The 27,302-nt window shown below is 43.6% G+C and overlaps 1 protein-coding gene and 1 long non-coding RNA gene across 9 annotated transcripts in view; one reads left to right on the forward strand and one right to left on the reverse strand.

Annotated features, from left to right (window-relative positions):
* Positions 1–13,590, reverse strand: part of LOC137375827 (uncharacterized) — a 52,900-nt gene extending 39,310 nt beyond the window's left edge. Inside the window, exon 1 of the long non-coding RNA XR_010976071.1 lies at positions 13,513–13,590. This is a non-coding gene — a long non-coding RNA (uncharacterized lncRNA). The remainder of the gene's footprint in view (positions 1–13,512) is intronic.
* LOC137375825 (histone-lysine N-methyltransferase NSD2-like) overlaps positions 1–27,302 on the forward strand; it is a 311,894-nt gene that overhangs the window by 41,518 nt on the left and 243,074 nt on the right. The window lies entirely within an intron of this gene.

A 27,302-nucleotide genomic window follows, 5' to 3' on the forward strand; every position in this document is an offset into this window, starting at 1 on the left:
AGTCCACGAGCTCCTTCTGCTTATTGTTGGTGAGAGTAGAAGGGACAGGGGAGAGGTTTTTAAGAAGACTGTTTGCTGTAGAGAAAAGAAGCCAGGGGTTATCTTTGCATTCCAGGATGATCCCGAAATATTTTTACAGTAGGAGAGCAGGGCTCGATTATATAGTATGTTCCAGCCAGGTTTGCAGTGGATGGCTAAATAGATTGTCCACCATATCCTTTCAAGTCTGCATCCCATGACTTGAGGGGTGGCAGTGAGGGCCATACTAGGGGGAATGGCAAGGGTAAGAGAATGTAATGGTTTTATTGGGGTCTAGGGCATGAAAGGTGGAGGTGAGAGTGCAGTTGAGCAAAAAATGTGGCGAACAGAGGGCCAAAGGCTGGACAGCTAGGATTTTGAAAGTGCAGTTGTAAGAGAATAGGGGGATGGTTACATGAGGAGGTAGGGTGAGGGCCTGGGAAGGGGGAATGTGAGTGGAGAGTGCTCCAAGATGGCCTTATCTATAATTGATACGATGGACTAACAAGACCACATGAGATGGCAAGGTCAAGGGGGTGGCCAGTTTACATGGAGGGAGAGATTTAGGGAGGATAAGAGGTTTGTGAAGGAGAGCGAGCATGATGAGTTGGGATAGAGGTTGAAATCACTGAGGATGGGGAATTGTTCAGTGCAGAGGCTGCGGGAGGAAAGCATCAGCTACCAGTGGGCACACTGGGCGGGAAGATCGAGAGTGTGGGATGGGAGAAGTGGGGTTGCTGTTCATAATGAGCCAGTGCCGAGTGTTTCGATTTCTTCAGAGGATGCCAAGAGATGCACAGCGTGAAGCTGTAGCCTTACCTAAAAGTGCATCAAGTCTGGAATGGCGCCAAGAGCAGGCAGATTGAGGAGTAGACAATGCTTTAGGTCAGGAATTGGCAGGGCAGAGTAACAAAGTGGAGAAGTGAAAGGAGTTATGATGTGGAAGAGAGGGGTCTAGGATGGGTAAGGAGAAAATAAGTTAAAAGGAAAGGGCAAAAGTGGAAATAGATTGATAGGCTTGGGTACGGAGCGGCAGCCAAAATGCACGTGCGAATGGGCTCAAAGCTCAAATTACATAAGTCTGGTTACATAACTAGGGTACGTAAAACCCTGATAGTAAACGGGAAGTAGGAAATAGGAGATAAGAATACAGAGTTCATGCATGGAGCATCAATGAGCTGTTCTCCAAGTTTGGAGACTGGTGTAGTGAGTGAAGTGCAAAAGCTATTTCAGGGTAGAGTGTCGGAGGACACACTGGAGGTATTTTCATGGGAATGAAATCCAGGAGGTGTGCCGAGTCAGTTGCGGGATCAGAAAGATGATGGTAAAATCAAGGAGCAGCAGAGATTTTTCCATAAAGTGTGTAGCTACTATTTGTTACTAAATCTGATTTATGTTACAAAACCATTCACTAGAACTATGGGCCATATTCTTCCAGCTAATAGACTACATAGCACAATCAGTGACTTCAGATCTGAAAGTTAACAGCATTATTTGACTGGTTCTACACAATTCAGTTTTTGTGACAAAGGACTGTGTAAAAGTATGGATGATAGAATTTATTATGTTTATGCATCTTTTATGGTAATCCCCAGTGTGAGTTTAAAATAAATCCTGATGTGAGACCATACAAATAAGGACAGGAAAAATCACTCGGCCCTTCTCACCTAAACATAATGCACAACTGCACTGTTCAAACACGGACAAAATAGCTGAACTCGTGAGGTGAGAGTGACTGCGCTTGACATCAAGGCAGCATTTGACCGAGTATGGCATCAAGCAGCCCAAGCAAAACTGAGATCAATGGGAATTGGGGAAAACCCTCCGCTGGCTGGAGTCATACCTAGCGCAAAAGAAGATGGTTTTGGTTGTTGGAGGTTAATCATCTGAGCTCCAGGACATCACTGCAGGAGTTCCTCAGGGTAGTCTCCTAGGCCCAACCACCTTCAGCTGCTTCATCAATGACCTTCCTTCAATCATAAGGTCAGAAGTGGGGATGTTCGCTGATGATTGCACAATGTTCAGCATCATTTGTGACTCCTCAGGTACTGAAGCAGTCTGTGTAGAAATGCAGCAAGATCTGGACAATATCCAGGCTTGGGCTGATAAGTGGCAAGTAACATTTGCGCCACACAAGTGCCAGGCAATGACAATCTCCAACAAGAGAGAATCTAACCATCTCCCCTTGACATTCAACGGCATTACCAGTGCTGAATCCCCCATTATCAACATCCTAGGGGGCTACCATTGACCAGAAACTGAACTGGAGTAGCCATATAAATACCGTGGCTACAAGAGCAGGTCAGAGGCTAGGAATCCTGAGGCGAGTAACTCACCTCCTGACTCCCCAAAGCCTGTCCACCATCTACAAGGCACAAGTCAGGGGTGTGATGGAATACTGTCCACTTGCCTGGATGGGTGCAGCTCCAACAACACAAGAAGCTCGACACCATCCAGGGCAAAGCAGCCTGCTTGATCGGCACCCCATCTACAAACATTCACTCCCTCCACCACCGACGCACAGTGGCAGCAGTGTGTCCCATCTACAAGATGCACTGCAGCAATGCACCAAGGCTCCTTAGACAGCACCTTCCAAACTCGCAACCTCTACCAACTAGAAGGACAAGGGCAGCCAATACATGAGAACACCACCACCTTGCAAGTTCCCCTCCAAGTCACACACCATCCTGACTTGGAACTATATTGCCGTTCCTTCACTGTCGCTGGGTCAAAATCTTGGAACTCCCTTCCTAACAGCACTGTGGGTATACCTACCCCAAATGGACTGCAGCGGTTCAAGAAGGCAGCTCACCACCACCTTCTCGAGGGCAATTAGGGATGGGCAATAATTTGTGGCCTGGCCAGTGACGCCTACATCCCATGAATGAATTTAAAAAAAAAAAAACTTACCCCCTCCTCCCAACCTCACTCCCCAGGTCATGCAGTCTCCTGGGAGAGGGGGAAAAAACCCCGACGTCCATTGAGGAAAATTCAGGCCTAATTACATGAAGTGAAAATAGAAACTACTGGTCAGCCACTGTCTGCTGTGAAATTCTTCGGACAGAAAAATAAAAGCTTAATGTGTAAAGAATAGGATCCAGCCAGTGTTGCCTCTAAGCTGCGCGGCCGCAACCTGAAAGTTTTCTCACAGGCTGTATACATATCGACCCCTTTTATGTTATTGTGCATGTGTGACTGCACACCAAATTTCAAGGGCCTGCACGCTACAAAAAAAGTTAGAAGGTACGTTGGCTCCAGTTCTCACCTTCATTGCCTGGCTAGATGGAAGACAACACCAAGTGCTTGGTTAGCCTTTTTTTATGGCTTTGTTATCCTGTATTAGATACTTTTTAGTGATGTGTGTATTTTTGTTCTCTGATCCCTTTGCTCCTGTACCCCATTTGGATGATTCTTTTCTAATTAATATGCAACCTCATTTTTATTGCCAAAATGTAATATCACACTTATCTATGAAATTCTTTTGCCAGTTATATGCCCATTCTGCAAGTTTATTAATATCTTGTAATTTGTTGCTGTGCTCCTCAGTATTGACAGTCCTGCCCCCAATTTGACATGTGCAAATTTAGAAATTGTGGTTTGGATTCCAAAGTCTAAATCGTTAATATAAATTGTGAACAACCATGGTCCCATCAATGATCCTTGTGGAACACCACTTCCCACCTTTTTGTCACTCTGAATAACTACTCTTTACTCCCCACTGTCTGCTGTCTGTCTTGAAGCCAGCTGACCATCCATTCTGCCACCTGTCACCTGATTCCGCAATCTCACTTTATTCATTAGTCTATTATCTGGTATCTTTATCGAAGGCCTTTTAAAAGTCTCGGTAAATTACATCTACTGCATTACCATTGTCTACTCCTTTTCTGTTATCTCTTGGTCAAACAAGACTTTCTCTTTTGAAATCCATGCTGACTATTCATTATTTCTCATGTCTAGATGTTCTTTTGTTCTCCCCTTTATTAGCGATTTCATTATTTTTCCTGCCTCCGATGCTAAGCTGACCGGGTCTATAGTTTCCTGAACATGTTCTATCTCCCTTCTTAAATATAGGTTTAGGTTTTAAAAGGAATATAAGGGAAAAAATTTGCAATTTTTTGGGCTCTTTAACTTTGTATTTTCCCATCTGCCTGATTTCACTTGGAAAGCACTTATTTGGGAAATCCTTATGCACTTATCCAGCTCCCCTTTGAAGGCATCTACGCTATTTGCCTCAACTGCTACGTGGTAACAAGGTCCACATTCTAACCACTCGCTGGGTAAAGACGTTTTTCCATAATTTGTTATTGGATTGTAGTTGTAGTCTGATGGAGCACAGAAGGAAGCCATTTAGCCCATTGTGCTTGTGCCGGCCTTTGGTAGAGCTGTCAATTTATCCCCTGCTCCTTCCCTACAACTCTGCAAAGTTTTCCCTTTCAAAATTCTCTTTTGAAAGTTGTTATTGAATCTGCTTCCACCAGCCCTTCAGGCAGTGCATTCCAGATCATCATTTGCCAATTGCCTTCAACCTTTGTGCTCTGGTTACTGACCCTTCTGCTACTGGCAACAGTTTCTCCTCATTTACTTTTATCAAAACTAATAATTATTTTGAATACCTCTATCAAATCTCCTAACATTTTTTGCTGTAAGGAAACTAACCTCAACTTCCGTGTCTCCACGTAACTAAAGTCACTCATTCGTGATACTATTCTAGTAAATCTCTTCTGCACCCTCTCTAAGCCTTCGACTTCCTTTCTAAAGTGTGGTGCCCTGCTGAGGCCTAACCAGTGTTTAAGGGGTTAGCATGATTTTTGCTTGCTGTTGTATTTGTGTCTGTTAATAAAGTTAAGAATCCTGTTTTTTTTTTTAAACATAGCAGCCTTCTTGACTTGTCCTGCCACCTTCAAAAATTTGTGTTCATCCACGTGCTTTAAGGTTATATTATTTAGTTCCTATTGCCTCTCCATTCTTCCTTCCAAAATGTATCACGTCACACTTCTGTGTGCAATTTCACCAGCTATATGTCTTTGTCTTCTTGAAATCTGTTACTGTCCTCCTCATATCTTCCATTCGTTGGAGTTTCTGGTTACCTGCAGATTTTGAAATGATACCCTGTTTGCTCAAGTCCAGGACATTAATGTACGTCAAAAAGAGGACTGTGCCTAATGGCGACCCCTGTGGAACAGCACTGTATACTTCCTTCCAGTCTTCAACCCTTCAACACTACATTCTGCTTTGTGTCTCTAGCCATGTTTGTCTCCATGCTGTCACTGTCCCTTTAATGCCATGGGCTTTAATTTTGCTACTTTATCAAATGTCTTTTGAAAGTACATTTACACACCATCATCTATACTACCCTCATCAACCGTCTGTGTTACTGCGTCAGGAACTCTGTCTTAGTCAAGCACGGTTTTCCTTTAACCAATCCATGCTGACTTTCATTTATTAGCCCATACTTTTCCAAGTGCCAATTAATTTTGTCCAGGATTATTGTCTCTAAACCACTGACCAGTAGGCTGACTAACCTGTAATTGCCAATTTTATCCATCCCCTTTTTTGAACAGGTGTGTAACATTTGCAATCCACCAGCCTTCTGGCACTGCTCTCGTATCTAAGGAGCATTGGAATATTGTAGCCAGAGCTTCTGTAATTTCTATCCTTGCTTTTCTCAGAAACCTAGGGTGCATTACATCTAGACAAGGCAAATTTTTGACTTTAAGTACTGCCAACCATTTAAGTACCTCCACTTTATTTTTATCCTATCCAATATAACTACCTCCTCCTTTTACTGCTACATTGGCAGCATCTTCTCTAGTCAAGAACAATTCAAAGTATTCATTTAGTACCTTATCCACACCCTCTTACATTTATGATCCCTCAATTTGGACTCCCTCACAAATGAAAATGTCCTCTACATCTATCCTATCAAGCTCAAATAAAAGTTAAAGACCTTTATTAGGTCACCCCTATTATTATTATGAATATGCAAGGTTTCATTGTTTCTACTGTTCCTAACAGTATACCATAGGCCCAAAGTCAGAGCCATTCATACTATATCCGTATATACAATTTCCATTTCTCACACTGTACCTCTTTATATAGTGTGAACTAGTTCTTAGTGGAAACAAGCAAAAGCACATAATGACTTGACAATTTTTTTAAAGCAAATTAGTTGAGATTGCTAATTTGCTTTAAAAAATTGTCAAGTCATTATGTGCTTTTGCTTGTTTCCACTAAGAACTAGTTCAGATGCCCAAACTCATTTTGTGTTATGTCCAACAAAGGCAGACTGTTGAAATAACCAAGTGCTGGAAATATAAAGCAGGTCAATCAACATCTGTGGACGGAAGAGATGAGCTTACATTTGAGTGCGGGCCTTTCCGAACTGCAACAGAGATAGACAGGCTTATTAATACAATCAGAAAAAAAGAGGGAGATGAGATGAATGTTTGTATGCATTTATATATATATTTTCTTTCTTTCTGACTGTCCCGCTTTCTTGCTATTTGACACCATTGGGTCCCCCTTCTCCCACCACACCCCCAAGTCATACAATCTTCTGGAAAAGGGGGAAAGAAAACTGAGGCCAGCTTAGGGGCAACTGGGGAAATTGCTCTCCAACCTGCTAAAGCTATCAAATAAAGCTTCAAAAGACCACCATAGCGCACACATCCTCGTAATTCCTGCAAACTTGGGACTTACTCTCTCTTACTGGATTGATTTCCTCTCTTTTTGGAACATCCAAATTCCTTTTGAATAAAGACAGAATACTGAGCGTATGCTTTTGTAATTTGATCTAGAGGGAGATGATTCTTTGAAAAGAATTAGTTCCTAACAGCAGGCCAAATTCTTTGCTTAAGCATTTTTTTGTTACATGCCGCCTGGTTCTCTCATCCCTTTCTATCTCATGTAACCCAGGAACCTAACAGAACATAATCCCATCATTTTAACAAATCTTCATGAAAGTCCTCTAAAGTGGCATTTTTCTAATGAAAATGACCCCAACTCCTGAGTCTCTCCAGGCAACTCTCCGTACCTTCTTCAGGAGCTTGATATTCCTTGCCATGAATGGGCCTAAAACTAGACGCCATACTCCAAGTGTGGCTTTTACCAAAGCCTTGTACAGCACAACCATAGTGTATTTTTAAGGTGATTGGTAAATAAAACAACAGCGACATGATTTTTATGCAGTGAGTGGTTAAGATCTGGAATGCGCTGCCTGAGTATCGTGGAGGCAGATTCAGTCGAGGCCTTCAAAAAAAGAACTGGATAATTGTCTGAGAAAAAGATTTGCAGGGCTGTGGGGTAAAGTCAGGGGAGTAGCACTAGGTGAGTTTCTGTTAGAGAGCCAGCATGGACATAACTGGCCAGATGGCCTCCACCTGTGGTGTAACCATTCTGTGATTCTATAATTAATTTTGTACTGTATTGTCCCAATAGTGCAACCTAAAGCTCTTGTATGTGTTCCTAATGTCCTTGCAGTATTGTAGCCTTTTAGTGATTGATTAGCTATGACCCTCCTGGTCCCCACCCTGCTCAGTAACCTTAATCAGGTATTCCTGCATTGTGTATACATGCCAGGAAATTCCCAAATCAAAAGGAAAGAAAACGTGGGAGCAGTTAAAACTGTGGACCTTTGGTTCCACAAATCTAAACATTAATAAGCAAGATTAATAGAATAAATAAGTAAACTTTAAGCACTTGTTCCAGGACTCACCAGGGAGCAATGAAAAGTAGATAAACAAATTAAATCAGAAAGCAAATCTGAGAGGGAGATGTAAATGGAACCAAGGGAAAAAGTCAAGAAATTTAAAACTAAGAATGATGAAAGGAGAAACAGTCTTCGATGAACAATTATAAATAGAAAATGTTGGAAATACTCAGGTCAGGCAGCATCTGTGGAAAGAAACAGAGTTAACATTTCAGGTCATTGACCTTTCATCGTCTGTTCTGATGAGGCTGAATACCAACTCTTCGACACTTCCTCTTGCCTCCCCCTGGACTGTGTCCCCACCATCAAATGTCAAGCTATCATCTCCAGATCTGCCACTGACCTCATCTCTGGTGTCTTCCTTCCAAAGCCTCTAACCTCAGTCCTCCAACCCGGAACAGCCCGCTTCTAGCTGTTCTGATGAAAGGTCATTGGCCTAAAACATTAACTCTGTTTTGTCTGTCCACAGATGCTGCTTAACCTGCTGAGTGTTTCCAGCATTTTCTGTTTCAGGTTTCCAGCATCTGTAGTATTTTGCTTTTGTATCACTGAAGAATTTCTGGGTTCATACTTCAATCTAAGGAGTGTGGAAGGAGGGGTACTGTGAGAAAAATGAAATGGGATCATTTGGAAGGAAAGCTGTACTTAATCATATTTGCAGGCCAGTGGAAAGAATATAAATCTGTGTACTACAGGCACCTAGGTAAAAGTAATGAAAATTCTGCAGGAAATCTTCAGGTGGTCAAATTCAGAAATGTGCTGGAAACCCTCAATATTGACGCTGAAGCCTTGGCAAAGTTAAATTGTGATTTTAAAAAAAATAAGCCTCGGCAAAGCCAGCTTAGAAGGTTCAACAAAGTTTGAGAAGTGTCTGGCCAGTAATTTGAGGACTTTGGAAGTAAAGCTATATAATCAGGTTGCAATTCAAAGGCAACAGGAAAAAAGGCATGGAACTTGGTAACAGTAGAACTGAACTTGGAAAACAAATTTAAAATTTGGAGTAGACCAGGAAGCTTTGGATAGTGAGGGAGGGAGGGGTGGTTCCATTGAGAAACATCCGGAGAGCAAGCTAACCTGGTTAGAATTGAATCACAGAATTACAGAATCTCAGAATTGTTACAGTGCAGAAGGAGGCCATTCGGCCCACGGTGTCAGCACCGGCTCTCTGAAAGAGCAATTCACTCAGTTTCTTCCCCTGCCTTCTCCCTGTAATCCTGCACGTTCTTCCTTTTCATATAACAGTCTAATTCCTTTTTGAATGCTTCAATTGAACCTGCCTCCACCACGCTCTCAGGCAGCGCATTCCAGATCTTAACCACACTCTGCTGGAAAAAGTTCTTATGTTACTTTTGCTTCTCTTACCAAATACTTTTAAATCTGTGCCTTCTCGTTTTTCAATCCTTTCATGAATGGGAAGTTTCTCTCTATCTACTCTGGACAGACCCCTCATGATTTTGCGTACCTGTATGAAATCACCTCTCCGCCGTCTCCAAGGAAAACAGTCCTAACTTCTCCAATTTATCTTTATAACTGAAGTTCCTCATCCCTGGAACCATTCTCGTGAATCGTTTCTGTGCTCCCTCCGATACCGTCACGTCTTTTCTAAAGTGCGGTGTCCAGAACTGGACACAATACTCCAGCCGAGACCGAACTAATGTCTTGTACTAGTTCAATGTAACTTTCTTGCTCTTGTACTCTATGCCTCCATTAATAAAGCCCAGGATACTGTATGTTTTATTAACTGCTCTCTCAACCTGTCCTGCCACCTTCAATGACTTCTGCACATATACACTCGGGTCCCTCTGCACCTGCACTCCCCTTTAGAATTGTACCTGTTATTTTATATTGTCTCCATATTCTTCCTACCAAAATCAATCGCTTCACATTTCTCTGCATTGAACTTCATCTTCCACCTGTCTGCCCATTCCACCAACTTGTTTATGTCCTTTTGGAGTTCTACTCTATCCTCCTCACAGTTCACCAGTTTTGTACCATCTGCAAACTTTGAAATTGTGCCCTGTACACCCAAGGTCTGGAACATGAATATATTTCGAGAAAAGCACTGACCCCTGGGGAACTCCAATACAAACTTTCCTCCAGCCCAAAAAACATCCATTAACCACTGCTGTTTGTTTCCCGTCACTCAGCTAATTGTGTATCCACGTTGCTACCGTTTTTTTAATTCCTTGAGCTATAAGTTTGCTTTCTAGTCTGTTGTGTGGCACTGTATCAAACGCCTTTTGAAAGTCCATGTACGCTACATCAATAGCATTGCCCTTGTCAACCCTCTCTGTTAACTCCTCAAAGAATTCTAGCAAGTTAGTTAAACATAATTTTCCCTTAAGAAATCCATGCTGGTTTTCCTTAATTAACCCGCATTGGTCCCTGTGACTATTAATTTTGTCCCGAATTGTTTTTTCTGTAAGTTTCCGCACCACTGAAGTTAAACTGACTGGCTTGTAGTTGCTGGGCTTATCTTTACACCCTTTTTTGAACAAGGGTGTAACGTTTGCAATTCTCCAGTCCTCTGGCACCACCCCCGAGTCTAAGGATGACTAAAATTATGGCCAGCACCTCTGCGATTTCCACCCTTGCTTCCCTCTGTGTCCTTGGATGCATCTCACCTGGTCCTTTTATCCACTTTAAGTACAATCTAATACGTTGTCTATCAGTTTTAAACCCTTCTAGTGTCTAAATTACCTCCTCTTTCATCATTGCCTGGGTTGCATCATCTTCCTTGGTAAAAACAGATGCAAAGTATTCATTTAATACCTCAGCTATGCCCTCAGCCTCCATGTGTAAATCCCGTTTATAGGTGCTAATCAGCCCCACTCTTTTATCACCTTTTTACTGTTTGTATGTCTATAGGAAACTTTGGGATTTCCTTTAATGCTAGCTGCCAGTCTCTTTTCATGCTCTCTCTTTGCTTCTCTTATTTGCTTCTTCACTTCCCCTCTGGACCTTCTATATTCAGCCTGGTTCTCAATAGTATTTTCTACCTGACATCTGTCATAAGCACACTTTTTCTTCTTTATCTTAATCTCTACCTCGTCATCCAGGGAGATCTGGATTTGTTTGCCCTACCTTTCCTCTTTCAGGGAACATACCTTGACTGTGCCCGAACTAAATCCTCGTCGAAGGTAGCCCATTGTTCAGCTACTGGTTTTCCTGTCAACCTTTGACTCCAGTTTTTTGCCTCAGCTCCATTCTTACCCCATTGAAGTTGGTTTTTCCCCCCTGTTAATTGTACCTACTCTGGATTTTTCTTTGTCTTTTTTCCATAGTCAGCCTAAACCTTATGATACAATGATCACTGTCCCCTCAATGATCTCCTACTGATACTTGATCCACATGGCCCATCTCATTCCCAAGAACCAGGTCTCCAGTGCCTCCTTTCTCGTTGGACTAGCAACGTACTCCTACAGAAAATTTTCCTGAACACGCTTCAGGAACTCTTGCCCCTGACTGCCCTTTACACTACCACTATCTCAGTCTATGTTTGGATAATTAAAGTCCCCCATTATAACTACCTTATAAATTTTGCACCTCTCTGTAATTTCCTTGCAAATATGTTGCTCCACGTCCTTCTGACGACACCAAGCAATGTAACCGCACCTTTTTTTGTTCCTTATCTCTAGCCAAATTGATACTGTCCTCAGCGCCTCTGGGACATCTTTTTCTCCAGCACTGCAATGCTCTCCATCAATACCACCACCCCTCCCCCTTTTTTCCCTTTCCTGAACACCTTGTATCCAGGAATATTTAACACCCAGTCTTGCCCTTCTTTGAGGCAGGTCTTTGTCATAAACACATCATATTTGCACATGGTAATCTGCACCTGTACCTCACCAATCTTATTAACCACACTCCATGCATCCACATACATGCACATTAATCCTGATTTAGACTTTTATTACTTTCTCCCTTACTCTGACCTCACCTAATATCATCTTATTCCCTACTCTAGTGCTGTCTATCTCCCCCAGTATTCTGTGCACCTTGGTCTTCCTCTGATATTTGTCCTGGTTCTCACATCCCTGACAAGTTATCCGTTTTGCCTCCCTTCAATCTGAGCTCCCTCTCAGGTTCCCATCTCCCTGCCAATCTAGTTTAAACCCTCCCCAACAGCACTAGTAAATATCCCTGTGAGGATATTAGTCCCGGTCCTGTTATGGTGTAACCCGTCCATCTGATACAGGTCCCGCCTACCCCAGAACCCAAAGCCTCCGGAATCTAAAGCCCTCCCTCCTACACCATTTTTCCACGTGTTCAGTCGCTCAATTCTCCTATTAGTTTAGTTTAGAGATACAGCACTGAAACAGGCCCTTCGGCCCACCGAGTCTGTGCCGACCATCAACCACCCATTTATACTAATCCTACACTAATCCCATATTCCTACCACATCCCCACCTGTCCCTATATTTCCCTACCACTTACCTATACTAGGGGCAATTTATAATGGCCAATTAACCTATCAACCTGCAAGTCTTTGGCATGTGGGAGGAAACCGGCGCACCCGGAGGAAACCCACGCAGACACAGGGAGATCTTGCAAACTCCACACAGCCAGTACCCGGAATCGAACCCGGGTCCCTGGAGCTGTGAGGCTGCGGTGCTAACCACTGCGCCACTAAACTCACTTTCACATGGGACTGGGAGTAATCCTGAAATTACTGCTTTTGAGGTCCTGCTTTTTAATCTCCTTCCTAGCTCCCTAAAATCTGCTTTCAGGACCTCATCCCTCTTCCTACCTATGTCGTTGGTACCAGCGTGGACCACAACCTCTGGCTGTTCACCCTCCCCCAGAAGAATGTCCTATAGCTGTACCATGACATCCTTGACCCTGGCACCAGGGAGGCAACACACCATCCTAGAGTCATGCCTCCGGCCGCAGAAACACCTGCCTGTTCCCCTAACTAACAAATCACCTATCATTACTGCTCTTCCGCTCCTCTTCCTCTCCTCCTATGCAGTTGAGCCACCTGTGATGCCACAAACTTGGCTCTGACTGCATCCCTCTGAGGAACCATCACCCTCACCAGTATCCAAAATGTAAAACAGATTAGCAAGCGAGATTGCCTCAGAGGACTCTTGCACTACCTGCCTGGTTCTCTTAGACTGCCTGGCGGATCACCCATTCCCTATCTGCCTGCATGCTCTTAACCACCTCCCTAAATGTGCTATCTGTGTAATTCTCTGCCTCGTGGCTGCATAACAGTGATTCCAGTCACCGCTTGAATTCTGAAACTCTGAGTTCAAGCTTGTGCAGCCGGTAACACTTCCTGCAGATGTGTTTGTCTAGGAGACCTGGTGCGTCTTTGACTTCTCAAATGCCACAAGCTGTACATTCCACTCGGCTGAGCTTCCCTGCCCTACCTTAACTTTACAGGCTACTATAAGTAGAATAGCTTACCAGTTACTCACCAACCAGCTCTTTCCACTAAACCGAAGCAAGAACCAAATACTGGAGGGCGAAAAAAGGAGCACCTCCTCCCCTCCTTCACCAAACTCCTGTCTCCACACTCTGCTTTCAATCTTCACTCTGTTTGCTGGCTGTATCCAGACCCCTCTATTTATACCTTTTTGAAACTGCAGCAACCAGATTGGACTGGTCAGCTACTTAACTAATCAGCTACTCTGCAGTAGAGCCTGTTAATCTCTGCCTAAGACTGTAAGAAACTTACTTTACTTTCTTAACCCTACCTTATCTAGAGGGTAAATCCCAGTTAAATGCTAACTGCAGACCAGATTTTTAAAAAGATATTGTCACTTAAAATTCCCACTCACCAAACCCGTATCTCCACACTCAGCTTGCAATCGGCGCTCCATTTTGAGAGGAGGGAGAAGAGAAAGACTGGAAAATGAAAAATCTTTTGTTTGCTTAGTTTGTGGTGTAGCAGAGGCATACCAAGTAAATTTGTGGTGTGGCAGAGATGCAGTAGTGGTAACTGTATTAGAAGATGCAACAATGTATCCTTGTGGCAGGAAACTGACAATTGTAGCAAATAAGACTCACTTTTGCATTATATCATTGACATAAGTGAAATAATCAAATAAGAACGATTAAGGGTAAAGATGGGCGGGGTACGCATGTCATAAGTAAAACTTACAATGGACTAATCGATCCTCTGAGTTGAGGCCAAGTGTAATCATTAGGCGAAATGAGGTTAGAGGGTGAGAGATAATTGGACCAGGCTGTGCAGAAGTTTCATTTTTGAAGTATTGCATTCTGAGCTTTCATACTTTTATTTATCTATATAAATATTATGAGCGTGGACATAAAGCAATGTATATTAAAGTTTACTAATTAAAAAAAAAAAGACTTGCATTTATATAGCATTTTTCGTGAATACTGGACATCTCAAAGCGCTTTACAGCCAATTAAGTACTTTTGAAGTGTAGTTACTGTTGTAATGTAGGAAACGCAGCAGCCAATTTACATACAGCAAGCTCCCACAAGCAACAGTGTGATGATGACCAGATAATCTCTTTTTGTAATGCTGATTGAGGGCTAAATATTGGCCAGGGCACTGGGGTAATTCCCAATCTCCTCTTCGAAATTGTGCCATGGGATCTTTTGCGTCCACCTGAGAGGGCAGACGAGGCCTCAGTTTAATATCTCATCCGAAAAACGGCACCTCTGACAGTACCTCAGTACCGCACTGGAATGTTGGCCTTGATTTTTGTCAAGTCCTGGAGTGGAACTTGATCCTGGAACCTTGTAACTCCAAGGAGAGAATACTACCCAGTGCGAAAAGCTGACACATTGACACATAATTGATTTCAAACTTGGATTCATAGAAACTGCCAAGAAGAATGCAAGAAATTTAAAGGCCATAGAGTTTAGGAAAATGGGTAGTTAAGTAGCACATATGGTTTCGTACAAAAAAAAAGTAATATCTTTTTGGAATAAAGAATGGAAATGTACCTTAAAAAGCTTTTTCACTGCATTGAGAGAATATGTACAAATGCATTAATCCTCAGTTTTTAAAAGAAAGCAAATGGGATTTTGGCATTTAATGTCAAGGGTTGCTGAATATAAAAGTACCAAGATCATGATTCTCTAAAATGATAGGCCACATCTGGGATGCTGCGTGCATTCTTGGGTCCCCTACTATTGGAGGGATATATTAGCCCTAAGCAAAAGTATTGCACATATTTACCAGGGATGAGGAGCCTGAGTTACGAATAAGTGCTATAGCAGCTAAGAGCATATTCTGTTTACTGAGAAGAGTAAAGGGAGAACCTTGCTAGATCTTCAAAAAAATCATAGAGTGACGACATCACAATATGATCTGAAGATGAGCATTAGAAACATAAAGGGGAAGGCTGGAAGTTTTATCAGAATGCAGCTTTTCTCCAAGTGCTGATTTGATATTAATCCGTTCAATGCATTCAAAAAGCTATTAAATGATTAATATAAAGTGACATGGGGAGAAAGCAAGAAATTGGGATAGTGTAAAATCAACCTCTGAGAAGGGACGAAATTCACTGCAGACATAAAGGGCTACCTCCTGCTCAACATTTCTGTTTCTGTGACACGCTATAATCACAGATCAGTGTCAAGCCAATCAGTATGTATTATGCTCTGGATGGCTGTTACACGGCTTTAATATGTTCTGGAGACTGATTTGGATCCTGATTCCAGATTATACTGAAACTGTACCTCATCTGTACACCTGAAAATCACCTTGTATGCAATGATGTAAAAGTGATGGTATAATCTGTTAATGGGGTAAAACAACAGAAGATCAGTGGAATGTGTTGAGAAAAGAATTCCATGTGATACAGAACAAGTTTATACCTCTAAAAGACAAGCACTCTACTTGACAAAAAAGACAACCATAACCACTAAAGAGGCAAGGGACAGCATAAAAGTAAAAGCTTAAACAGTACAAGAAAAGTACAGATCCTGGAGAATGGGAAAGATGCAAAGGGTGACAGCAGATAGTAAAGCTATAAAAGGGAAGTATTTAAAAAAAAAACTTGTAAGGGACATCAAAATCAATACACAGAACTTGTACAGTTAGATTAGGAAAAAGAGGGTGGTCAAAAGCAATGTGGGCCCCTTGAAAACTGATAACATTGGCAGTGAAAATAAGGAAATGGTGGACATGCTGAATAATTACTTTGTATCAGCATTTGCCATAAAAGTGGTCGGTATGCTAAACATCCCAAGGAAACCTATTGAATCAGGAACCAGGATGTAACAAATTTAACGTAAGCAAGATAATAGCAACAGAGAAATTAATGGCCTGAAAGAGTGGCAAATCCCCAGGACCAAACGGTTTCCATTCCAGGGTTTTAAAAGAACTAGGTGAGAATATTGCAGATACCTGAGCTATAATCTTCCAAAGTTCTCGATTCAGGAGCAGTTATTTTAGGTTGGAAAATTGCATGCATCACTCTGCTATATGAGAGGTGAGAAAGGGAAATATAGAGCAGTTAGCTTAATATCTGTTAGGAAATTGCTAGAGTGTATAATTAGGGATAGGGTGACTGAACACCTCAGATTTTCAGCTGATCAGATAGAGATGGATTTGTAAAGAGTACGTCCTGCCTGAAGAATCTGATTGAATGTTTTGAAGCGGTGACCTAAGTAATGGACAGGGAATGTCTGTGAAAGTTATTTATATGAACTTCCAAAAGGCATTTGATAAAGTCCCTCATGAAAGACTGTTAGCTAAAGTTGAAGGTAATGGAATTGAAGGAAAATATTGACTTGGTTGGGAAATTGGCTGAATGGAAGAAAACAAATTGGGATAATGGGTAGGTACTCTAATTGGTAGGATGTGACTAGTGATGTCCCACAAGGATCTGTGTTGGGGCCACAACTGAAGTGCCAGCTGTGGCTCAGTGGGTAGCACTCTCATCTCTTTGTCTGGAAGATTGTGGGTTTTAGTCCCATTCCATAAACTTGATAACGGAAATCTAGGCTGACACTCCAGTGCAGTACTGAGGGAGTTCCATCTTTTAGATGAGCTGTTAAATCGAGGCCCCGTCTGTCCCCTCAGGAACGTAAAAGATCCCATGGCAATATTTGGAAGAAGAGCAGAGGGGGTTTCTCCCCATTGTCCTTGCCAGTAATTATCTGTCAGTTTTTTTTTGTGATTCTGTCTGGTCATTATCACACTGCTGTTTGTGAGAGCTTACTGTGAGCAAATTGTCTGCCGCATTTCCTGCATTATAATAGTGACTACACTTCAATAGTATTTCATTAGCTGCAAAGCGCTTTGGGACACACTGAGGTTGTGAAAGGAGCTATATAAATGCAAGTCTGTCTTTGTTTCAACTATTCATCTTACTATTGACTTAGATGGTGATGGAAAGCCACATGTCCAAATTTGCCAATGACAGAAGGATAGGTGGTATAAGCAATGTAAATTACAAAGAGATATTGTTAGATTAAGTGAGTGGGCAAAACTGTGGCAAATGGATTTCAATGAAGGCAAATGTGAGGTCATCTACTTTGAACCTAAAAAGGTAGAATAGGGTACTTTCTAAATTATGGAAACGGTGGAGGCCCAAAGAGACTTGGGGTCCAGGTGCACAGATCATTAAAAATGTCATGAACAGGTCCAGAAAATAATCAGAAAGACTAATGGAATGCTGGCCTTTTATATCTAGAGGAATAAAACACAAGGGAATAAAAGTCATGCTTCAGCTATACAAAGCCCTGGTTTGACCACCCCTGGAGTACTGTGAACAATTCTGGGCACCACAGCTTAGGAAGGATATATTGGCCTTGGAGAGAGTTCAATGGAGATTTACAAGAATGATATGTTGGCTCTGAAAGTTAAATTATGAAGAGATTAATCAAACTTGGGTTGTATTTCCTGGAATTTATAAGGTTAAGGGGTGATCGGATGGAAGTTTACAAGATATTAAGTGGAACAGATAGGGTAAAGTGGGAGAAATTCTTTCCACTAGTTGGGGAGTTTCGGTCTAGTGGACATAGTCAAAATATTAAAGCCAGACCTCTCAGGTGTGAAATTAGGAAGTGCTTCTTCATGCAAAGGGTGGTAGACATTTGGAACTCCTTCTGCAAATGGTAATTGATGCAAGACCCAATGTTAATTTTAAATCTGAGATTGATTTTTGCTAGCCAAAGGGATATGGGGTAGGTTGCAGATCAGCCATGATCTCTTTCAATGGCAGAACAGGGGGTAAATAACCTACATTATTCCGTGCAGCCTTGTATTTGTTTTCCCAGCCTACTGCTCACTACTCTTACTGTTGGTACTTTAGTTTCTGTTTTGTCTTCTACTTTTGCTTTTTTTTTTCTGGTTTCAATATTCTGTACTGTATCAGTTTCTTTCTAACTATTTAATTCTTTATTAAAACTTTAAATTCATTTAATTTCTACATTTTCTTTCAATTTGTTTTCCTCTGCCATTTTGTTCCTCCTTTGTTCAATCCTGTCAGTTTTTTTTGTCCACGACCTGATTGTCTTCTCAACTCCGACACTTCAGAATGCCTAGTGTTACGAATGACCACTCAAGACAAAGCCCCCAATCAAAAGATGATTCTGATTGCAGTGGGAGCAACGCACTGTCAAATCAGTCCCGCCACTCCACAGATCGCCGAACCTATCACTTTAAACTTTCCAAATTAAAGAAAACCGCAGCCAAATTGACCATCTATTAACCCACAAATGAGGCAAATCAAACCAAGTGTCTTTAGATCAACAAATTAACTGTTTAATTAGAAAAGCTAAATTCTTAAACCCTACTAAGATCTATGCAACATTTAAAATAGAAAGTTAGTATCCTTGCAGATTTATGCTCCTGCTGAAGTGGAATCTTCCAATGGGGAGGCGATGGCGTAGTGGTATTATCACTGGACCAGTAACTCAGAGACCCAGGGTATTTCTCAAAGGACATGGGTTCGCATCCCACCACAGCAGAAGGTGGAATTTGATTTTAATAAATCTGGAATTAAAAACTAGTCTAATAATGGCCATGAAACCATTGTCGATTGTTGTAAAAACCCATCTGGTTCACTAATGTCCTTTAGGGAAGGAAATCTGCTGTCCTTATCTGGTTTGGCCTACATGTGACTCCAGACCCACAGCAATGTGGTTAACTCTTACATGCCCTCTGAAGTGGCCTAGCAAGCCACTCACTTGCACCTAACCGCTACGAAGTCAATAAAAAAGAATGAAACCGGACGGACCACCCGGCATCGACCGAGGCACCAGAAACGACAACGGCAAACCCAGCCCTGTCGACCCTGCAAAGTCCTCCTTACTAATATCTGGGGGCTTGTGCCAAAGTTGGGAGAGCTGTCCCACAGACTAATCGAGCAACAGCCTGACATAGTCATACTCACGGAATCATACCTTGCAGACAATATCCCAGACACAGCAATCACTATCCCCGGGTATGTCCTGTCCACTGGCAGGACAGACCCAGCAGAGTTGGTGGCACAGTGGTATACAGTCGGGAGGGAGTTGCCCTGGGACTCCTCAACATCGACTCCGGACCCCATGAAGTCTCATGGCATCAGGTCAAACATGGGCACGGTAACCTCCTACTGATTACCACCTACCGCCCTCCCTCAGCTAATGACTCAGTACTCCTCTATGTTGAACACCACTTGGAGGAAGCACTGAGGGTGGCAAGGGCACAAAATGTACTCTGCGTGGGGGACTTCAATGTCCATCACCAAGAGTGGCTCGGTAGCGCCACTACTGACCGAGCTGGCCGAGTCCTAAAGGACATAGCTGCTAGACTGGGTCTGCAGCAGGTGGTGGGGGAACCAACACGAGGGAAAAACATACTTGACCTCGTCCTCACCAATCTGCCTGGCGCAGATGCTTCTGTCCACGACTGTATTGGTAGGAGTGACCACCGCACAGTCCTTGTGGAGACTAAGTCCACCTTCACATTGAGGATACCGTCCATCGTGTTGTGTGGCACTATCACCGTGCTAAATGGGATAGATTTCGAAAAGATCTAGCAATGCAAAACTGGGCATCCATGAAGCGCTGTGGGCCATCAGCAGCAGCAGAATTGTACTCGACCACAATCTGTAACCTCATGGCCCGGCATATCCCCCACTCTACCATTGCCATCAAGCCAGGAGACCAACCCTGGTTCAATGAAGAGTGCAGGAGGGCATGCCAGGAGCAGCACCAGGCATACCTCAAAATGAGGTGTCAACCTGGTGAAGCTACAACACAGGACTATCTGCGTGCCAAACTGCATAAGCAGCATGCGATAGACAGAGCTAAGCGATCCCATAACCAATGGATCAGATCTAAGCTGTGTAGTCCTGCCGCGTCCAGCCGTGAATGGTGGTGGACAATTAAACAACTAACTGGAGGAGGTGACTCCACAAATATACCCATCCTCAATGATGGGGGAGCCCAGCACATCAGTGCGAAAGATAAGGCTGAAGCATTTGCAACAATCTTCAGCCAGAAGTGCCGAGTTGCTGATCCGTCTCGGCCTCCTCCTGAAGTCTCCAGCGTCACAGATGCCAGACTTCAGCCAATTCGATTCACTCCGCGAGATATCAGGAAACGACTGAAGGCACTGGATACTGCAAAAGCTATGGGCCCGGACAATATTCCGGCAATAGTGCTGAAGACCTGTGCTCCAGAACTTGCCGCGCCCCGAGCCAAACTGTTCCAGTACAGCTGCAACACTGGCATCTACCCAGCAATTTGGAAAATTGCCCAGGTATGTCCTGTACACAAAATGCAGGACAAGTCCAACCTGGCCAATTACTGCCCCATCAGCCTACTCTCGATCATCAGTAAAGTGATGGAAGGTGTCATCAACAGTGCCATCAAGTGGCACTTGCTTAGCAATAACCTGCTCAGTGACGCTCAGTTTGGATTCCACCAGGGCCACTCCGCTCCTGACCTTATCACAGCCTTGGTTCAAACATGGACAAAAGGGCTGAACTCAAGGTGAGAGTGACTGCCCTTGACATCAAGGCAGCATTTGACCGAGTATGGCATCAAGGAGCCCTAGCAAAACTGGAGTCAATGGGAATCGGGGAAAACCTTCCGCTGGCTGGAGTCATACCTAGCGCAAAGGAAGATGGTTGTGGTTGTTGGAGGTCATTCATCTGAGCTCCAGGACATCATTGCAGGAGTTCCTCAGGGTAGTGTCCTAGGCCCAACCATCTTCAGCAGCTTCATCAATGACCTTCCTTCAATCATAAGGTCAGAAGTGGGGATGTTCGCTGATGATTGCACAATGTTCACCATTCGTGACTCCTCAGATACTGAAGCAGTCCGTGTAGAAATGCAGCAAGACCTGGACAATATCCAGGCTTGGGCTAATGTGTGGCGCAAATGTTACTTGCCACTTAAGTGCCAGGCAATGACCATCTCCAACAAGAGAGAATCTAACCATCTCCCCTTGACATTCAACGGCATTACCATTGCTGAATCCCCCACTATCAACATCCTAGGGGCTACCATTGACCAGAAACTGAACTGGAGTTGCCATATAACTTCCGTGGCTACAAGAGCAGGTCAGAGGCTAGGAATCCTGAGACGAGTAACTCACCTCCTGACTCCCCAAAGCCTGTCCACCATCTACACGGCACAAGTCAGGAGTGTGATGGAATACTCTCTACTTGCCTGGATGGGCGCAGCTCCAACAACACAAGAAGCTCGACACCATCCAGGACAAAGCAGTCCGCTTGATTGGCACCCCATCTGCAAACATTCACCCCCTCCACCACCGACGCACAGTGGTAGCAGTGTGTACCATCTACAAGATGCACTGCAGCAATGCACCAAGGCTCCTTAGACAGCACCTTCCAAACCTGCGTCCTCTACCAACTAGAAGGACAAGAGCAGCCAATACATGTGAACAGCACCGCCTGCAAGTTCCCCTCCAAGTCACACACCATCCTGACTTGGAACTGTGTCGCCGTTCCTTCACTGTCGCTGGGTCAAAATCCTGGAACTCCCTTCTTAACAGCACTGTGGGTGTACCTGCCCCAAATGCACTGCAGCGGTTCAAGAAGGCAGCTCACCACTACCTTCTCAAGGGCAATTAGGGATGGGCAATAAATGCTGGCCTAGCCAGTGACGCCCACATCCCATGAATGAATTTAAAAAAAAAAGTGGATCAGTCCAAGGTTGCTTGAAGTCCTCACAGCCGTCCGATGGGAATAAAAGGGTTCTTCAACAGTAGAACAGTCCGTAATCTAGTTCAGCAGTTGAAGTGATGCCCTTCTTTCAGCAATGAATTCAGCAATCAACAACTTGCAGACACTTTTCAATGAATCAATTTGGCTTTAGAATTGTTGGGAGCGGTGAAAAAGTGATCAGTCTAAAATTCACCTTCATGAGAGTTTAAACTATCAGAGAACTCTTAGGGTCATGCAGGTCCAGCTGTCTGTGTCTCAAAAGCCCGTTTTTCAGCTAGTTTCAAAAGTCAGTTGGCAACATTGTATCTCGTGTTCTTGGTCCTGAGTGGCTGTAGTTGCATAACTAGGATGCATTCTTTGACTCTCAGTCCTTGGAGCCTGCTGCTTCAAAGCAGTACTGATCCTTTTCCAGCCTTAAATGCACACTGTATACTTCCCACAAAAAAAAAAGCTACAGGATCATAACGTCTCCTCCCCTGGTGGAATGAAATGCCATTCCTGAAATGCGTTTCATTACAATGTGTAAAAAAAATTCAAACTGAGAAAAAGCTAACATTTTTTTACGCATTTACAGGTATACACTTTTCTAAAATGGTAATATTACAAGAAGTTCCACCAAAACTTTTTCAAAGGTTGTCCCAATTTAACCCATTTCAAATTTCCAAGGATAGTCTTCCAGTTGTTTTGTGTTTTCCTTCCAAGTGTCCCTATGGTCCATCACCTCAGCCCGGTGAACTGCACAGCTAGGAGCACTGACCACTACTGGCTTCACTATTCTGAGATGTTTCTCGAGTACCCCGTGACCTGTGTGGCGTCGCTTGGATCAGCTTGCTGTGCTGCAATGATAGATGATCTGTTAAACATCTCATTTGGATTATCTAAATCCCCAAATAAGGTTTCAGATACTTGGCTATCTATTTGTGGTGCCCCATTTACCTCTGACAATTGTTCCTGTTTAGCCATTGCTCAGGTAACTACACATGCAGGAAATATTCCCAGAACTTGTTCTTGTAATTGCTCTGTTTGCTTAATTTTACTTGGTTCCTCTGTAACTCTCGGAGAAACTGATATTTTTGTTCTGGCCAAATCATTTCCTCGGAGTAGATCAATTCCCTTTACTGGTAAACTGGACAACACCTACAGTTACTATCCCAGATATTATGTCACTCTAGGTGTACTTTATACAAAAGTACATACTCCTCACTAATTCCATTAACTAACACTTTAGCGATCAACGCACTGTCTGGTGGAAACCGTATATCTTTTCCCAGCAAGAGTGTTTGAGTTGCTCCTGTGTCCCTGAGTATAATAGGTTTTCCTGCCTCACTTACAGGAAATGTAGTGACTCTCGCCTTTGACAGAAATTCATTATAATTCTCAAATATTTTATTCTTAACCTCTGCACTCCTTTCAGTTTTAGTATTTGGTTTCAGAGCTGTCGTTAAAGCTATAGCCTGGTCTGCTATACTGTCAGTCAGTGTCTTTTCCTCTGCACTAGCTTTGTGTACCCCAACAAGTCCTAGGGTTTACCTCGCAATTTAGAACATAAGAACATGAGAACTAGAAGTAGGAGTTGGCAATTCAACCTCTTGAGGCTGCTCCACCATTCAATACGTTTATGACTGATCTCATCTTGGCCTTAACTCCACTTTCCTGCCCGTTCTGCATAACCCTCCAACCCATTACTAATTAAAATCTGTCTATCTCCTCCTTGAATTTACTCAATGTCCCGGCATCCACTGCACTCTGGGCTAGTGAATTCCATAGACTCGCTACCCTTTGAGAGAAGTAATTTCTCCTCATCTGTTTTAAATCTGCTACCCCTTATCCTAAAACTATGATGACTTGTTCTAGATTGCCCCACCAGAGGAAACATCCTCTCTACATCTCTACATCTTAGTCTATACCCTTAATCATCTTTTTTACCTCAATTAGATCTCCTTTCAGTCTTATAAACTCTAGACAGTAAAGGCCTAAACTGCTCAATCTCTCTTCATAAGACAAACCCCTAATCTCTGGAATCAATCTAGTGAACCTCCTCTGAACTGCCTCCAATGCAACTACATCCCTCCTCAAGTAAGGGGACCAAAACTGTACACAATATTCCAGGTGCGGTCTCACTAATGCCTTGTACAATTGCAGCAACACTTCCCTACTTTTGTGCTCTTCCTTTAGCAATAAATGCCAAAATTCCATTTGCCTTCCTTATTACCTGCTGCACCTACATACTAGTTTTCTGCAATTTATGCACGAGGGCACCCAGATCCCTCTCACTGAAGCACTCTCAAGTTTCTCTCCATTTAAATAATTTGCCTTTCTATTCTTCCGACCAAAATAGATAACCTCACACATCCACGTTAAACTCCATCTGCCAAATTTTGGCCCATTCACCCAACTTATCCATATCTATCTGTAAATGTCTTATTTCTTTATTGCAACTTACTATCACACCTATTTTAGTGTCATCTGCAAATTTGGCTATGGTACCTTCTGTCCCTGCATCCAAGTCAAATGCATTCTGGAAGTCCAGATATACTACATCTACAGGATCCCCAATATCCACTTTACTTGTTACATCTTTGAAGAACTCTAGCAAATTAGTCAAACACGATTTCTTTTGGGCCTCCTTATCTCGAGAGACAATGGATATGCGTCTTGGAGGTGGTCAGTGGTTTGTGAAGCAGCGCCTGGAGTGGCTATAAAGGCCAATTCTGGAGTGACAGGCTCTTCCACAGGTGCTGCAGAGAAATTTGTTTGTCGGGACTGTTGCACAGTTGGCTCTCCCCTTGCACCTCTGTCTTTTTTCCTACCAACTACTAAGTCTCTTCAACTCGCCACAATTTAGCCCTGTCTTTATGGCTGCCCGCCAGCTCTGGTGAACGCTGGCAACTGACTCCCACGACTTGTGATCAGTGTCACACGATTTCATGTCGCGTTTGCAGACGTCTTTAAAGCGGAGACATGGACGGCCGGTGGGTCTGATACCAGTGGCGAGCTCGCTGTACAATGTGTCTTTGGGGATCCTGCCATCTTCCATGCGGCTCACGTGGCCAAGCCATCTCAAGCGCCGCTGACTCAGTAGTGTGTATAAGCTGGGGATGTTGGCCGCTTCAAGGACTTCTGTGTTGGAGATATAGTCCTGCCACCTGATGCCAAGTATTCTCCGAAGGCAGCGAAGATGGAATGAATTGAGACGTCGCTCTTGGCTGGCATACGTTGTCCAGGCCTCGCTGCCATAGAGCAAGGTACTGAGGACACAGGCCTGATACACTCGGACTTTTGTGTTCCGTGTCAGTGCGCCATTTTCCCACACTCTCTTGGCCAGTCTGGACATAGCAGCGGAAGCCTTTCCCATGCGCTTGTTGATTTCTGCATCTAGAGACAGGTTACTGGTGATAGTTGAGCCTAGGTAGTTGAACTCTTGAACCACTTGCAGAGCGTGGTCGCCAATATTGATGGATGGAGCATTTCTGACGTCCTGCCCCATGATGTTCGTTTTCTTGAGGCTGATGGTTAGGCCAAATTCATTGCAGGCAACCGCAAACCTGTCGATGAGACTCTGCAGACACTCTTCAGTGTGAGATGTTAAAGCAGCATCGTCAGCAAAGAGGAGTTCTCTGATGAGGACTTTCCGTACTTTGGACTTAGCTCTTAGACGGGCAAGGTTGAACAACTTGCCACCTGATCTTGTGTGGAGGAAAATTCCTTCTTCAGAGGATTTGAACGCATGTGAAAGCAGCAGGGAGAAAAAAATCCCAAAAAGTGTGGGTGCGAGAACACAGCCCTGTTTCACACCACTCAGGATAGGAAAGGGCTCTGATGAGGAGCCACCATGTTGAATTGTGCCTTTCATATTGTCATGGAATGAGGTGATGATACTTAGTAGCTTTGGTGGACATCCAATCTTTTCTAGTAGTCTGAAGAGACCACGTCTGCTGACGAGGTCAAAGGCTTTGGTGAGATCAATGAAAGCAATGTAGAGGGGCATCTGTTGTTCGCGGCATTTCTCCTGTATCTGACGAAGGGAGAACAGCATGTCAATGGTCGATCTCTCTGCACGAAAGCCACACTGTGCCTCAGGGTAGACGCGCTCGGCCAGCTTCTGGAGCCTGTTTAGAGCGACTCGAACAAAGACTTTCCCCACTATGCTGAGCAGGGAGATTCCACGGTAGTTGTTGCAGTCACCGCGGTCACCTTTGTTTTTATAGAGGGTGATGATATTGGCATCGCGCATGTCCTGGGGTACTGCTCCCTCGTCCCAGCACAGGCAAAGCAGTTCATGTAGTGCTGAGAGTATAGCAGGCTTGGCACTCTTGATTATTTCAGGGGTAATGCTGTCCTTCCCAGGGGCTTTTCCGCTGGCTAGAGAATCAATGGCATCACTGAGTTCCGATTTGGTTGGCTGTATGTCCAGCTCATCCATGACTGGTAGAGGCTGGGCTGCATTGAGGGCAGTCTCAGTGACAGCATTCTCCCTGGAGTACAGTTCTAGGTAGTGCTCAACCCAGCGGTCCATTTGTTTGCGTTGGTCAGTGATTATGTCCCCCGATTTAGATTTGAGGGGGGCGATCTTCTTGATGGTTGGCCCAAGAGCTCTCTTCATGCCATCGTACATTCCTCTGATGTTTCCGGTGTCTGAGGCCAGCTGAATATGACTGCATAGGTGTTGCCAGTAGTCGTTTGCGCAACGCCTAGCTGTTCTTTGTGCAGTACTTCTGGCTGCTTTAAGTGCTGCGGATGTTAAATCGCTGGGGGCTTTCTTGTAGTTCAACAGTGCAATGCGCTTAGCGGCTATGACAGGTTCCAGCTCTTCATTATGAGATTGAAACCAGTCTGCATTTCTCTTCGCACTTTTGCCGTAGGTGGTCAAAGCTGACTCATAGATGGCGTCTCTGATGTGGGCCCACTTGGTCTCAGCATCCCCTGTGGGAGTGTTTTGAAGGGCTGTTACAAGTGAATTTAGAAATTTTTGATTTACCCTTCATAAAACCATGCTGACTCTGATGGATTGCGTTTTGACTTTCTAAATGTCCTGTTATTACTTCCTTAATAATGGATTCTAACAATTTCCCAATGACAGATGTTAAACTAACTGGTCTATAGTTTCCTACTTTCTGCCTCCCTCCCTTTTTGAATATTAGCATTTTTCCAATCCACTGGAACCTTTCCCGCGTCCAGGGAATTTTGGAATATTATAACCAATGGATCCACTATCTCTGCTGCCACTTCCTTTAAGACCCCAGGATGTAGGCCATCAAGCCCTGGGGACTTGTCTGCCTTCAATCCCAATAGTTTGCTCAGTACTTTTTCCTTAGTGGTGGTGATTGTTCTAAGTTCCTCCCTTTCTATAGCCTCTGCATTACTTGTTACTATTGGGATGGTATTAGTGTCCTCCACTGTAAAAACTGAGGCAAAATACTGATTGTGTCTCTGCCATTTCTGTGTTCCCCACAATTAAC

Source organism: Heterodontus francisci, chromosome 12, assembly GCF_036365525.1.
Source record: "Heterodontus francisci isolate sHetFra1 chromosome 12, sHetFra1.hap1, whole genome shotgun sequence".
NCBI lineage: Eukaryota > Metazoa > Chordata > Chondrichthyes > Heterodontiformes > Heterodontidae > Heterodontus > Heterodontus francisci.